Raw genomic sequence first — 15,853 nt, 5'->3', positions numbered from 1 at the left:
CAAGAGGATGTTTTCTAAAATAATTAAGGCACTTTTTAAGCGCTGGAGGACTTGTATTGAGCGTGTGGGAGATTATGTTGAAAAGTGATACAGCTTTGTACCACTTCTGCACAATAAATAATATTTAAAAATATGTTGAAGATTTTCATTTTACTCACCGTCGTACAAAACGATGTTTGTACGGAACCCTCAGTGCGCCAGTTCTACTCGTACTTGGTCATTTTTCTTTTTTTAGATGTGATGATGACGGGAAAGGAGAAACTGGTAATCTGTTTTAATAAAGTGGCATGCGGCCAAGTACAATTTTATAACCTAATATTCATTCTGTTTTGGAATATTCATCTCATTACATTGCACAAGCCACATTATGGAGAACGATTCGGTGACGTGATCGTCCGCTGTAACACGCGGCGGATTAGAGGGCGAATCAAGGAGGTGAGGCAGCCACGGAATGAATCCGTGCGGCTGATACGTTCTGCTGATAAACCGGCTAGCCTGGGTTCTGACTTCTAAGCGCTTTCTCACTCTCGTATAGAAAATGCTCGGCTGGTTCTCCCATTCCACCTGAGAGAAAAGCATACACAAAGAGTTAAAATACGTTAACACACAGAACAAAGTATCACAGACAGGTGGCACACATGACGTCTCTCCCTTAGGTTACCTTGACGCCTGTGACGTCAGGAAGCACATCTGACCACAAAGTTAAATAATAAAATAGATTTTGTCAAAACCTGGAAATATGCGTCCCATGCAAACCGAACTCGACGCTAGAGATAAGAAAGAAACAAGAATGCAAGATGGTTTGGTATCACAAAACCAAATTGGGTGAATTTTCTACAACTTCACCTACAACGGAACTCCTTCCGAACAAGCCTCGGAACGCTCAACAGGAACTACCGACCGCCATGTCATCTGCAGCCGATAGGAGGGGCATGCGGTCAGCTCCCGGCCGTTGTCAGTTTTCGCTGCTTCTCAGTCAGGTAGCTCCTCAGTCGGCCTCACAAGGACTGAGTTCACCCCGCTTGCCAACAGCTGTCGGTAGACACGGAGGTTCACCCATCCAGGTGCTACCCCGCACGACGGTGCTTATCTGACGGGAACCGGTGTTACCACTGCGGCAAGGCCGTTGGTTATAATGGCACTGCTCGGCGTTGAAATTGGAACACCGTGATGGTTGCAGAAACAGATGTCAAATTGGGATAATTACACTACATGCTTGCATATGAAAAACCAGCATTTCACCACTACAGTAAATAATAGGTTGGGATAGTGCTATCTACATGCTGTGTGTAAAGAAACACCCCTCAGCAGGTCTCTCATTCAGAAATCATAGCTGAATGTTTGTTTGTGAGAAGCTCGTGTTATGCCTCATGTAAGAAAGAGAAACGTCTGCTACCACGTGTCAGGATTCGACAGCTGCAGGATTGTGGCATATCAAGATTTCGTTTTATCATTCAGCGATGTTGCTTTTCGCAATGGTCGGGATCCCACGAGTGTCATTCGAATGCAGAATTGATGGGTTGAGAAGTTCCATGCTTGACGTCATACAGGATCTCAACGGCCTCAAGCGACTAGCGAACAAGAGGGCAGACACTGATTACTTTTAGAGTTGTGCTCTATGAGAACCACCGTTCGATAGATTCGGTACACTACATAAATGATGCATTAAATGGTAGGATTACCGGTAGATCGGTAGGATTGGTAGCGACAGAAATATAAAAGAATGCGTGAGAGAGAAACTGGGAACCGACGACTTCTCTTTGTTTCTTTGTTTGTTTTCGACACAATTAGAACAACGCATCATTCAGTATTATTCCACTGCACATTTTATATTCTTTCACAAGATACTCTGCATTTTATAAGCAAATTAAAATTAGTTGATCGCGTAACTTCTGCGATCTTATATAACCAAAACAATTACTTTTCATGCAAGTACTGCTAACGTTATATACACAAAAGCATATATATATATATATATATATATATATATATATATATATATATATATATATATACAGGGCTATTACAAATGATTGAAGCGATTTCATAAATTCACTGTAGCTCCATTCATTGACATATGGTCACGACACACTACAGATACGTAGAAAAACTCATAAAGTTTTGTTCGGCTGAAGCCGCACTTCAGGTTTCTGCCGCCAGAGCGCTCGAGAGCGCAGTGAGACAAAATGGCGACAGCAGCCGAGAAAGCGTATGTCGTGCTTGAAATGCACTCACATCAGTCAGTCATAACAGTGCAACGACACTTCAGGACGAAGTTCGACAAAGATCCACCAACTGCTAACTCCATTCGGCGATGGTATGCGCAGTTTAAAGCTTCTGGATGCCTCTGTAAGGGGAAATCAACGGGTCGGCCTGCAGTGAGCGAAGAAACGGTTGAACGCGTGCGGGCAAGTTTCACGCGTAGCCCGCGGAAGTCGACGAATAAAGCAAGCAGGGAGCTAAACGTACCACAGCCGACGGTTTGGAAAATCTTACGGAAAAGGCTAAAGCAGAAGCCTTACCGTTTACAACTGCTACAAGCCCTGACACCCGATGACAAAGTCAAACGCTTTGAATTTTCGGCGCGGTTGCAACAGCTCATGGAAGAGGATGCGTTCAGTGCGAAACTTGTTTTCAGTGATGAAGCAACATTTTTTCTTAGTGGTGAAGTGAACAGACACAATGTGCGAATCTGGGCGGTAGAGAATCCTCACGGATTCGTGCAGCAAATTCGCAATTCACCAAAAGTTAACGTGTTTTGTGCAATCTCACGGTTTAAAGTTTACGGCCCCTTTTTCTTCTGTGAAAAAAACTTTACAGGACACGTGTATCTGGACATGCTGGAAAATTGGCTCATGCCACAGCTGGAGACCGACAGCGCCGACTTCATCTTTCAACAATAAAAAAAAAAGGGTTCAAATGGCTCTGAGCACTATGGGACTTAACATCGGTGGTCATCAGTCCCCTAGAACTTAGAACTACTTAAACCTAACTAACCTAAGGACATCACACACATCCATGCCCGGGGCAGGATTCGAACCTGCGACCGTAGCAGTCGCGCAGCTCCAGACTGAGCGCCTAGAACCGCTAGACCACCGCGGCTGGCCATCTTTCAACAGGATGGTGCTCCACCTCACTTCCATCATGATGTTCGACATTTCTTAAACAGGAGATTGGAAAACCGATGGATCGGTCATGGTGGAGATCATGATCAGCAATTCATGTCATGGCCTCCACGTTCTCCCAACTTAACCCCATGCGATTTCTTTCTGTGGGGTTATGTGAAAGATTCAGTGTTTAAACCTCCTCTACCAAGAAACGTGCCAGAACTGCGAGCTCACATCAATGATGCTTTCGAACTCATTGATGGGGACATGCAGCGCCGAGTGTGGGAGGAACTTGATTATCGGCTTGATGTCTGCCAAATCCACTAAAGGGACACATATCGAACATTTGTGAATGCCTAAAAAAACTTTTTGAGTTTTTGTATATGTGTGCAAAGCATTGTGAAAATATCTCAAATAATAAAGTTATTGTAGAGCTGTGAAATCGCTTCAATCATTTGTAATAACCCAATATATATATAGCGTTTTTTATATTTTACCCTTCATAGAGGAAAATGCGTTTTCTAACGCTATATGATGTATCTGTATTGTTTTCTTTATTTTTTCCACGACAGGCTGTTTGACTTTAGAAATCAACAATTTTCGAATAAAAGCTGAATTAAAAACTGACAATTTCCGTTTTGCTATAAATACTGTTAATTTTTATTATCAGGTAGGACGAACACCTATATCTTTCCGTACGAGCTCTGATTTCCCTTATTTTATCATGGTGATTGTTGCTCCCTATGTAGGTCGGCGTCAACAAAATATTTTCGCATACGGTGGAGAAAGTTGGTGATTGAAATTTCGTGAGAAGATTTCACCGCGACGAAAAACGCCTGTGTTTTAATGATGTCAACCCCAAATCCTGTATCATTTCAGTGACATTCGCTCCCCTATTTCGCGATAATACAAAACGTGCTGCCCTTCTTTGAACTTTTTCGATGCACTCCGCCAATCCTATATGGTAAGCATCCCACACGGCGAAGCAGTATTCTAAAAGAGGACGGACAAGCGTAGTGTAGGCAGTCTCCTTTGTAGGTCTGTTACATTTTCTAGGTGTCCTGCCAATGAAACGCAGTTTTTGGTTTGCCTTCCCCAGAATGTTTTCTATGTGTTCATTCCAGTTCAAGTTGGAGGAGGAGATTACTGTTTAATGTCCCGTCGACAACGAGGTCATTAGAGACGGAGCACAAGCTCGGATTAGGGAAGGATGGGGAAGGAAATCGGCCATGCCCTTTCTAAGGAACCATTCTGGCATTTGCCTGAAGCGATTTAGGGAAATCACGGAAAACCTAAATCAGGATGGCCGGACGCAGGATTGAACCGTCATCCTCCCGAATGCGAGTCCAGTGTGCTAACCACTGTGCCACCTAGCTCGGTCCAGTTTAAGTTGTTCATAATTGTAATACCTAGGTATTTAGTTTAATTTGCGGCCTTTAGATTTGACTGATTTATCGTGTAACCGAAGTTTAACGGATTCTTTTTAGCATTCATGTGGATGACCTCACACTTTTCATTATTTAGGGTCAACTGCCAGTTTTCGCACCATACAGATATCTTTTCTAAATCTTTTTGAAATTTGTTTTGATCTTCTGATGACTCTACTAGTCGGTAAACGACCGCGTCATCTGCAGAAAACCTAAGACGGCTCCTCAGATTGTCTCGCAAATCGATTACATATATAAGGAACAGAATAGGGCCTATAACACTACCTTGGGGAACGCCAGAAATCACTTCTGTTTTACTTGATGACTTTCCGTCAATTACTACGAACCGTGACCTCTCTGACAGGAAATCACGAATCTAGTCACATAACTCAGACGATATTCCGTACGCATGAAATTTCACTGCAAGCCTCTTATGTGGTACAGTGTCAAAAGCCTTCCGGAAATCAAGAAATATGGAACCAATGTGAAATCCTTAGTCAGTAGCACTCAACACTTCATGCGAGTAAAGAGCTTGTTGTGTTTCACAAGAACGATGTTTTCTAAATCCAAGTTGACTATATGTAAATAGACCGTTTTCTTCGAGGTAATTCATAATGTTCGAACACAACACATGTTCCAAAATCCTGAAGTATATCGACGTTAATGATATGGGCCTGTAACTTAGTGGCTTACTACTACTACCTTTCCTGAATATTGATATTACCTGTGCAACATTCCAGTCTTTGGCTACGGATCTTACAGTGAGCCAACGGTTGTGTATGATTGTTACGTATGGAGCTATTGCATCAGCATGCTCTGAAAGGAAAGTAATTGATTTACGGTCTGGACCAGAAGACTTGCTTTTATTAAGTGATTTAAGTTGCTTCACTACTCCGAGGATATTTACTTCTACGTTACTCATGTTGGCAGCTATTCTTGATTCGAATTCTGGACTATTTACTTCGTCTTCTTTTGTGAAGGCATTTCGGAGGGCTGTGTTTAGTAACCCTGCTTTGGCAGCACAGTCTTCAATAGTATCTCCACTGCTATCGCGCAGAGAAGGCATTGACTGTGTCTTGCTGCTAGCATACTTCACATACGACCAGAATCTCTTCGGATTTTCTGTCAGGTTTCGAGACAAACTATTATAAGCATCTCGCATTTCGAGCTTCTGTAAAAAATCGCCAACTTTGGGGATTTTGCGTCTGTTTAAATTTGGCATGTTTGTTTCGTTGTTTATGCAACAGTGTTCTGTTCCGTTTTGTGTACCAAAGAGGATCAGCTTCGTCGTTTGTTAAGTTATTTGGTATAAACCTTTCAATTGCTGCCGATACTATTTTTTTTAAATTCGAGCCACATCTGGTCTACACTTACAAAGTAAATTTGGAAAGAGTGGAGATTGTCTCTCAGGAAGGCGTCAAGTGAATTTTTATCTGCTTTATTGAAGAGGTATACTTTTCGTTTACTTTTGGAGGATTTGGGGGTTACAATATTCAATCTCGCTACGACAACTCTGCTTTTACTAATCTCTGTATCCGTTTTCATGCTCGTTATTATCTCAGGATTATTTCTTGCTAAGAGGTCGTGTTTTTTCGCAAACGTTTATTATTCGCATTTGCTCATAAACTAACTGCTCGAACTAATTTTCAGAGAATGCGTTTAGCTCAATTTCAGATCATGTTTTATGAGTACCTTCGGAATTAAACGTTTTTTCACCAACATATCGAGGGTAAATTAAAGTCACCACCAACTATAATCGTATGAGTAAATTTTTCTTTGAACCATTCAGCAATTGTATCACCTGAACTGGGAGGTAAGTAACAGGATTCAATTATTATTTTATTCCGGTTGCCAACAATGACCTCTACCCATATTAAGTCACAGAAACTATCTTCTTCTTACCAGTGCTGTCGATCACGGTTGTTTCCGTCCCCACCCCGTTTTTGCCCGTGGTCTAGCTGCTTCCCGAGTTCTTTGTAGGACCTCTGTCAGAACACGCGTTTTGTGATGTATACTGCCATGAACATTGTGTAGTGACGACGCCTCAACAATGTATCGAACTTTTTGGCAGTCGGTCCTTCCTATGAGTAGATGCTAATGTTCGCAGTCCATGTTGTGTGTATTGCCTTATCTTGAAACGTCCCCTTAGAAAAATTAAACATGACTGTGCTTAAACTGATACACAATATTTTTTAGCGCAACACAATCTGACTTTCAATAATCCCTACAAAAGAATGGCCCTGACTAACATTAACCTATACCTTTCACAAATCACTTACCTCACAAAAATCTTTGTTACTCGAACTACTGCAATACAGTGAGCGCCGCTACTGCCAGCTAAATAAAAGATTCAAACTACAGAAGGCACTAACTACTGATAGGCATAGTTAGCAAATGAAAGATTTTAATAGAGAACAAACAATGTATTTACCTTAATAGTCATAATATATATAGCAGTTCATGACATCCAGTCTTACAAATTTCAAAACTCCGCCATCTCTCTCCCCACATCCACCACTGCTGGCGGCTCACCTCCAACTGCCCAACGCTACGCGCTGTTAACATCCAGCTGCCCAACACTACAATGGCAAACAACAATGCAAATTAGCCACAGACAGCACACAGCACAGCCAGTGATTTTCACACAGAGCTCTACGTGGCGTTACCAGTAAGAAAACAGAAACAGCCTACTTACAATCTGTCTGTGGCTGTGACGATTGCGTTGTGGAAGCTCTGTGTGGTTCTAATACCCTCCACGTGTCGACTAGTGGAGGAGATTTTGCGTTCCCTTGAGAAAGATTATGCTACTTACGCCCCCGGCGTCTCCGCAGTAGGTGGGTGGCGGTCCCTTCACATTGAGTATTTACCACGTCAAGCACTAGTTGTCCTCTGTCGTCCGTTCTACCTGAATTCCACAAGCTGGATTTTGCGTTGATATCGGTTAGAATGAGTACCCTTTTTCTTTCTGAGTGTTGTGTAAAGTCTTTTATTTTTTTTCTAGGAAAGGTTCTATATCATACGAGTATTGAGCGTATACAGACGACATGAGTCATACATCCTGTCCGTCTGTTATTTCTGCTGGGGCAATGTGTTCAGAGCAAAATTAGGTGATCTGTGTTACAATGAAGTTCTTATTAACAACTATTATCGTGGCTTTCGCCTCGCAGAACGGTTTCCTGAACGCAGGCGATGTCTGCCTTTGTTTTATCTAAGAGCCTACATAGTTCATTGTTTACTAGGGTACTACCCTGTCAGTTTGGTTGTATTACCTTCAGAAGGGGTATCTAATGAAGGAAAAACACGTGGTTGTAGTTTCTTTAAAATCCAGAGACACACGTCCATGTGTCCCCACGAACTCCATGGATACTTTCCCTAGGTTTAGACCCTTTCCCCTTCGCGCCCATGCCTCCCCTAAGAGCTTACATAGCTTTTTTGGGTTCGTTGCGATATTTTCAACTCTTAGGATCCTCCTGTCAGTTTGTTCTGTTGTTGGGAATCAGATTTTATCCCTTTTATCAGGCTTAGTTCATACTACGTAGCGAAGAGCTGCTTGAAATATATCCTTGTTTTCAAGTCTGCTAAGCCTTAAGTTAGTTTCTAAGTTTTCGTAGTTTATGTTATTAACGGTATTCAGCTTGGGGTCCTTGATTGTGCCTGGTTGGTGTTCTTGACTGTTTGTTTGTTGGTCCGATTTCGAGAAATTCTGTAATGTACATGTTTTCGCTGCTTTATGATTTCTGGTGGTATGGAGTTTGATGTGTTTTCGCTGAGCATTTCCCCTGATAGTGACTTGTTGTTTCTGATCTCAACCGGGCACTTGTTCGTGAAAGCTGTCTGTTGTGTGTCCGTTTCTGGGGTGGTTGTGTCTAGTGTTCTGCTGGTGCAGGTTGTGTCTTTCTGTTCACCTACCTTACTGTTTTGTTTTTCACAGTGACTGTGGGTGCTACCCCCGTAGACAAAGCGAACTAGAGTAATATAGGGTCTGCATTTGGTTGTATCTTATTCTACTTGGTGTGATGGTAGTGTGCAATCGTCTTTGTTTGTGTTTGCCAGTGGTGTTGCGTTTCTTGTGAACTTTACGACGTCTTCATTCGCAGAATGTTTAAGGATGTCGTTACAGTTCTCTGTTTTATCTCGTAGTATTTCGTCTGCCAGTTCGTCAGCTCGTAAAAGGAGAGCAGCCTGGAAGATGGCCAAAACAAAAATGTGATGTTTCGGGTGCCTGGCCACCTCATATTCAATTGTGCCCTGCAGGTACTAATCGTCTATATAGTCAGTAATGCTGAAGTTATTGTCTCCCAGAACTGAGTCTTTACATTAGTATTGTAATATCTGCATTTGAGGGTTGTAATAACCCCTTGTGTTGACGCTAGGCAACGGCTAGCCGCCAGCCTCTCTCCTAGTCGACGGCGATTTGTACCTTTGCCTGTTTGCGTTATTAGTTACGTCTTTTTTTTTCGTGCACGAGGGAGGACTCAAACCACCGACGGGGGAACCGCGCGGACTGTGACAAGATGCCTGAGACCCCGCGCCTACACCGCGCGGCAGTTACGTCTGTTCCTATGTGTGTTAGGGGGTGGGTTGCCGACAGTTATGGTAGCATTCTTTATTAATGGCCGTTGTCCAGAACATCGTAATCGGCGCGCTCTATTTGTCTTTCGTAGAGCTGTTTATATGTAGGACAGTATGGCCCCCTGCCTTACCGCGTCATCTATTTCTGTGTTTGTGTGGTATACAGCATACAGGATTCTCCTCCCTGCGTTCTGACTTTATGTGTCCCAGTTTTGAACGTCTCCCGAATACTGGATTCTTGTCGCCAGAACAGCTGTTAGCATGAGTGACATAAAAGTAGATATCTTAGGTTTTGCGAAACAACAAAAATCACTTAAGAAAGTCTTCCTGTCCAGATGGTATACCAATCAGGTTCCTTTCAAAGTATGCAGACACTATAGCGCCTTTCTTAGCAATCATATACAACCGCTCACTTGACGAAGGTCTGTTCCTAAAGGCTGGAAAGTAGCACAGGTCACACCAATATTCAAGAAAGGAGTAACCCATTGAATTGCAGACCCCTATCACTGACCTCAATTTGCAGTAGGATTTTGGAGCTTATACTGTACTCGAACATTATGAATCACCCTGAAGAAAATGACTTATTGATGCATAACCAACACGGATTCAGAAACTATCGTTCTTGTGCATTATTATTCCCATGAAGTAATGAGTGCTGTCGACAAGGGATCTCAGATAGATTCCATATTCCTAGATTTCTAGAAGACTTTTGATACCGTTGCTCACATGCGATTATTATTCAGATTGCGTGCATATGGAGTATCGTCTCAGCTGTGTGACTGAATTCTTGATTTCCTCTCAGAGAGGTCACAGTTCGTAGTGATAGACGGTGAATCACCGAGTAGAAGTGATATCTGTCGTTCCTCAAGGTAGTGTCATAGGCCCTCTGCTGTTCCTGATTTGTCTAAATGATTTAAGTGATAATCTGAACAGCCCCCTTAGATTGTCTGCAGATGACGCTGTACTTTAGCGTCTAGTAAAATCATTAGACGATCAGTTCCAATTACAAACAGATCTAGAGAGAATTTCTGTATGGTGCGAAAAGTGACAATTGGCATTAAACCGCATCTCGTGGTCGTGCGGTAGCGTTCTCGCTTCCCACGCCCGGGTTCCCGGGTTCGATTCCCGGCGGGGTCAGGGATTTTCTCTGCCTCGTGATGGCTGGGTGTTGTGTGCTGTCCTTAGGTTGAGTTAGGTTTAATTAGTTCTAAGTTCTAGGCGACTGATGACCTCAGCAGTTGAGTCGCATAGTGCTCAGAGCCAATTGGCATTAAACAAAGAAAAGTGCGAGGTCACCCACATGGGTACTAAAAGAAATCCGATAAATTTTGGGTATATGATAAATCGCACAAATCTAAGGGCTGTCAATTCGACTAAATACCTAGGAATTACAATTACGAGCAACTTAAATTGGAAAGACCACATAGCTAATATGACGAGGTTGCATAGTTGGCTGTTAATAAACACATTTCTACCATCACTGTCACGGTATTTGTCTGGAAAACACCACCTCATTCAGAGGTAATATCGTACCTCGATTCGTAAAGCGGGTATAGGTTTTAACACAGATACTTGGGTGCACCTGTAGAAACAAGAGCGCTTGTGAGAGTAACATGCAGTAGTTGTTGGGATCGGAATTTTTTCTTTAACATCTGCTCAATTACGTTTATGTCATGGCGGTATGACTCACAGGAAAAACATACGAGACATGCACACCCATCGTTGATTTTCGGTCAGTATTATTTGGTATCGTATGCATCCAGTTATTGACGAGGTGATATGTTCGCATTTGAGCATCACGTTTATAAAGTATATGTATTTGTGTAAAGGAAATATCTATGTGCTGTTGTAGGGAGAGTATGGATTTGACATGGAGTACGGTGATATCAAAGGGAAGACTATGTCAAGTAATAACAATGGTATTGATATTTCTATTTCCAGAGCCACTGCCGACAGCAGTGATACTTCGCCCATTGTCGAATGCCGCTCAATTGAGACCGCGATCACAGCATTTAATTGTAATGATAATGATAAAAGAAATATGTGAGGCGTTTTCGAGAATGTGTTCGTGTATGCAGAATCTGTGGTGGTACTGATTCGCGTTCTCGTGTTAATGGTAGCAGTCTTCCCAATGCAGAGGCCTGTTGGAGTGTAGGAATGTATGATAGTTAACTTTACCATCTTCTAGACGACCAAATAGCGAACTAAGTATGTGCTGGGCGGCTTTGTAGATCAATTGTAACTTTAACAAGATGGTGCGTTTGCAGTGGATCATTATTCCTACCCATGTAAATTGTTCCGTCGATTGATTCTGCGCATGTGGTGCCTTTATTCAGTTGAGGAAATATCGATTGTGGTGTGTTGGACACGCGCGTGCCTGTTCTCTAGAGATGGGAAAGACCGTAGCTGGTTTGAAAACAACATTGTTCATGTCGAATATGATAGGTGACCGACTTCGGTGTTCGGGAGTGCGAATATCAGTTTACTCTACTTGTTTCTAGTTAATCAATGGTTTACAGCACGCTGCACCTCGCTAAAGTTTGGTGTTTGTGGAGCAATAATTTACAGTGTAAATGTTGTGTATCATGTTGCGTTAGCGATTGGGAGGCTAGTGCGGTAAAGCCAAAATTGACGGTACTCGGTGATATATTCGCTGGTTGGAGATCGGTTTGATGATCCAATATTCTCGCGAGTATGGTTTGTATTTGATGACCTGTACACAACTTTGCGATGTTTATTTGTCTGTGCAAAATGTTCAGTGTAAAATAGTTTATTACCACTCAGTGTGGCGTCTGTAGAAAGATCAGGTTGGGTGAGTATAGATTGACGTAACTGTCTGTGCAATTTATCAAAATAACGAGAGAAAGCCCAAGAAAGAAAATGCTCGATTGATTGTTGTGGGATATAGAGCTGTGAGACTTCCTCCGGGAGGAAGACTGGATTAGACAAAATTTTGGTAAACAGATTCTGTTAGGACAGGAATTTTGGCGGATACAAGCTGAGACAATAAGAAAGTGAGCGTTATCTATTTCTTGTGGGGGGGGGGGGGGCTGTGAAATTAAGTAGAGTTAGACATGGTTGTTATTTTAGATAGCAATGTGAGTTGAATATAAGATTGATAACATTGCTAGATGCATTTGCAATGGTATATAGCTAAGCGCAGCGAAGTGTGAGTCAAACGTGGGGTAGGGTCCGTCAGAATCGCTAAGACGAAAGCAGGTTCTACTATTGTGGAACGGAATTCTGCAGCTTCTTTGCCGGACCGCAGTTAGAGTGAGGGTACAGAGGAACGCCGAATGCGTGCGGCTCTGCTTGAACTGCGCGCTGTGTAAGTAAACCTCCAGTCGTTAATGGCGCCTACATACAAATAAGGTCTGCATTCGGCTGCAACTCGCAGTTGCGCTCCGGCCCGATCACGACAGCAGGTGTGTAGGTGAATACGTATTTCGATAGGAATTTCTCAGGTGTTACGTATGAATGGGGGAGCCGCCACCTCATGCTTGCGGAAGCCGAGCAGGGGTTGTGCGCGGCTTTCATCTGAGGGATGCACCACTTATCACTACCTCCTCTGTACTCTAATGGAGAGGGGGCTGTGGACTGTGCTTGCTCGCATTGATTGCATTATTTCGGGAGCGGGTCTGTAGGCCGTGATATGCGCTGTTTGGATAGTTTACGAGTACTTAGCGTGTCTACAAACCAATGTTCTGTATTATTTAGGAGCAGTTTGCAGGCCTGTACTGAAATTACTTCGGAATGTTAGAAGTTGTTTGTGTGTTCAAAAATGGGTTCTAATGGCTCTGAGCACTATGGGGCTTAACATCTATGGTCATCAGTCCCCTAGAACTTAGAACTACTTAAACCTAACTAACCTAAGGACATCACACAACACCCGGTCATCACGAGGCAGAGAAAATCCCTGACCCCGCCGGGAATCGAACCCGGGAAGTTTATGTGTCTGCAGACTGTGTATTGTGACCCCAAGCATAATACGGCGAGTGTTTTTGCGTCTGTGTGATAAATATATGCGATCGCTAGAGAAAATGTTTGAAAATAATTAGAGTGAATTCCTTCTTTTCTCCCCTCAGCTCCCCAGAGCAGACTGAGTCGTTTTCCCTCAGGATCTTGGTTTACGTCACGAAACGGACGACAGCATCATAGACCTCGTGGAGAACACACTGTTTGCCGCTATTACGGATAACTGTACTTCTGTCATCAGCTGGTATCGCTGTGGTCTCCTCTGATGGCGAGGAAATGTACTAAGACACTTGGGGTCTGGTGCTCATGGTGAACACACTAGGCAGCGTCATCTTAGATTACAGTACTTGCGTCACTACAGCATCCTCTAGTGGCATCGATATGAACAAAGTCAGCTGGGCTATGGACTCAGTGGGGGATGCACTTGGTGGTGATGCTGCCTCTAATTGTTTAAATAAAGGATGGTGAATGATTTCGACAGTTGAGGATTAGCAAGCAGAGTCTTTGACATGGATTATTATTATTATTATTATTTTCGATTATTCCCATTTAAGAGAGCGTTTGAACTTGAATTCCTTTATGATGATTGTTTATGATTTTTCTGAGCCCAAATTTCCTTCATGTGTTCACTGTGTTGTTTCTTTCGCTCCGCTGTCCATTTGCATCCTGGTCTCTTCTGTGTTGTGGTGTCAAAATTATGTTTTTTGATGATGTTCCTGAATTCAGTTCTATTTTCTGCAACGTTTACTGTTATTTGTGCTTGTCTGAGGTCCTCTTCAACTTCTTTTATCCATTTTGTTTTTCCCCTGCCTGAGTTGATGACTTTAAAAATTCGCTTTGAAATTCTGTTTTCATTCATCCTGTGGATATTTCCGTAGAACTGCATTCTTCTTTTCCTTATCGTATCCGTAATCTTGTCTGTGTATTTATATAATTCTGTTGTTGGTCTTTTCTTCCAGATTCCTTGCTCTTGTATCAGGCCAAAAATTTTCCTGAGAATTTTCCTTTCTTGTTTCTCTATTTCTTTGATTTTAGTTTCCCAACTATTTGTGTTGTTTCAGATGCATACAGTGCCTCCGGAAGTACGACAGTGTTGTAGTGCCTCAATTTTGCGTTAATGGATATGGACTTTTTGTTATAATAGTTCCAGGTGAGTTTATATGCTTTCTGTAGTTTTTTTATTCTTTCCTCATTGGCCTTTAGGTTGATCCGTGATGGCTGGATGATTTCTCCCAGGTACTTAAAATGTGGTACTTGTACGATTTTCCCATGTGTTGTCACAATAGGCAATTTGCCTTGTGGCACTCTTTCTATGTACTGGGTTTTCTCATATGAGATTTGCAGGCCAGTTCTTTGTGCAATTTCGTGTAACTTCTCTATGGCGTTAGTGGCTTCTTTTCTATTATTTGTGAGGATTGCATGGTCATCCGCAAAAGCTAAACACTTCACATTGAATCTATTATCTTTTCTAATGCCAAATTGGATTCATTTGACTTCTTTTTCCCATGTCCTGATAATTTTTTCAAGAATGATATTAAAGAGTAATGGTGAAAGTCCGTCACCTTGTCGCACTCCAGTTTGGATTTCAAATGGTTCCGAGATATCCACCATAAATTTAACCTTTGAGACTGTGTCAGTTAATGTTTGCTGAATGATTGATCTTGTCTTTCTGTCAATGCTGAATTCTTCCAGCGTCTTGCAGAGCGCTACTCTGTCTATTGAGTCGTAGGCCTTTTTAAAATCTACAAAAGTGACCACTGTGTTTCGGGTGTTTCTCATCTGGAGAATCATTTTCAGATTCCAGATATGCTCTATGCATGATCGTCCCTTGCGAAAACCAGCCTGGTATTCTCCTATTTGTGGGTCAGCTTGTTCTTCTAATCTATTCATGAGAACTTTTGATAGGATTTTATATGTGTCCGGTACGAGTGAGATACCCCTGTAATTATTTCGTTCAGTTTTGTCTCCTTTTTTGTGCAGTAGATGGATGAGTGCGCATTACCATTCAGAAGGGATCTGTTCTGTTTCCCAAATGTTTAATATGATTTTGTGAATTTTTCCTGTTAATCTTTCATCATTTAGTTTCCATAGTTCTGCAATAATTCCATCTTCTCCTGGGGCTCTATTGTTTTTCAGTGTCTTGATAATTTCTACTATTTCTTTGATGGTTGGCGGTTTACGTCGGGATTTGGTGTAGACGTCTGGTAGTGAATACCCTCTGTAGGTCTTTCGCAGTTGAGAAGTTTGTTGAAATAGTCTGCGAGGATTTGGCAGTTATTCTTCGTGTTAGTTTCTATTGAACCATCCGGTTTCTTGAAGCAAAGATTGGGTGGCTGGTACCCTGCAATATGTTCTTTAAACGTCTTATAAAAATTCCTGGTGTTGTTCTTCATAAAGTCTTGTTCTATCTCATCTAGTCGCCGTTTGTCGTAATTTCTTTTTTTCCCTCCGAATAGTTTTCGATGTTTGTTTTCGGATTAATAGAAATTGTTGCCGTTTTTCTGATGTTTTGTGACTATTGAAGTTTTTCCAGGCATTGGTCCTTTCTTCTATTGCTTGGTCACATATTATATTCCACCACCTGTGTTTTCTCCTTCTCGGGGGTTGACCCAATTTCATGGTGGATTTGAGGACGTCCACAAGTTCTGTCCAGTTTGTTGTGTTTGTCTGACTAATTTCCTGTAAGATGTTTTCCTTGTTGTGTTTTATGTATTCGGGGTCTGGTCTCAGCACCTTATTTAGTTTTGGCTTTTTTTCTATTGGGTTGTAATG

The sequence above is a fragment of the Schistocerca americana genome, chromosome 1 (assembly GCF_021461395.2).
Source record: "Schistocerca americana isolate TAMUIC-IGC-003095 chromosome 1, iqSchAmer2.1, whole genome shotgun sequence".
Lineage (NCBI taxonomy): Eukaryota > Metazoa > Arthropoda > Insecta > Orthoptera > Acrididae > Schistocerca > Schistocerca americana.
The sequence above is the reverse complement of the archived record's forward strand: the minus strand, read 5'-3'. Positions refer to the sequence as shown.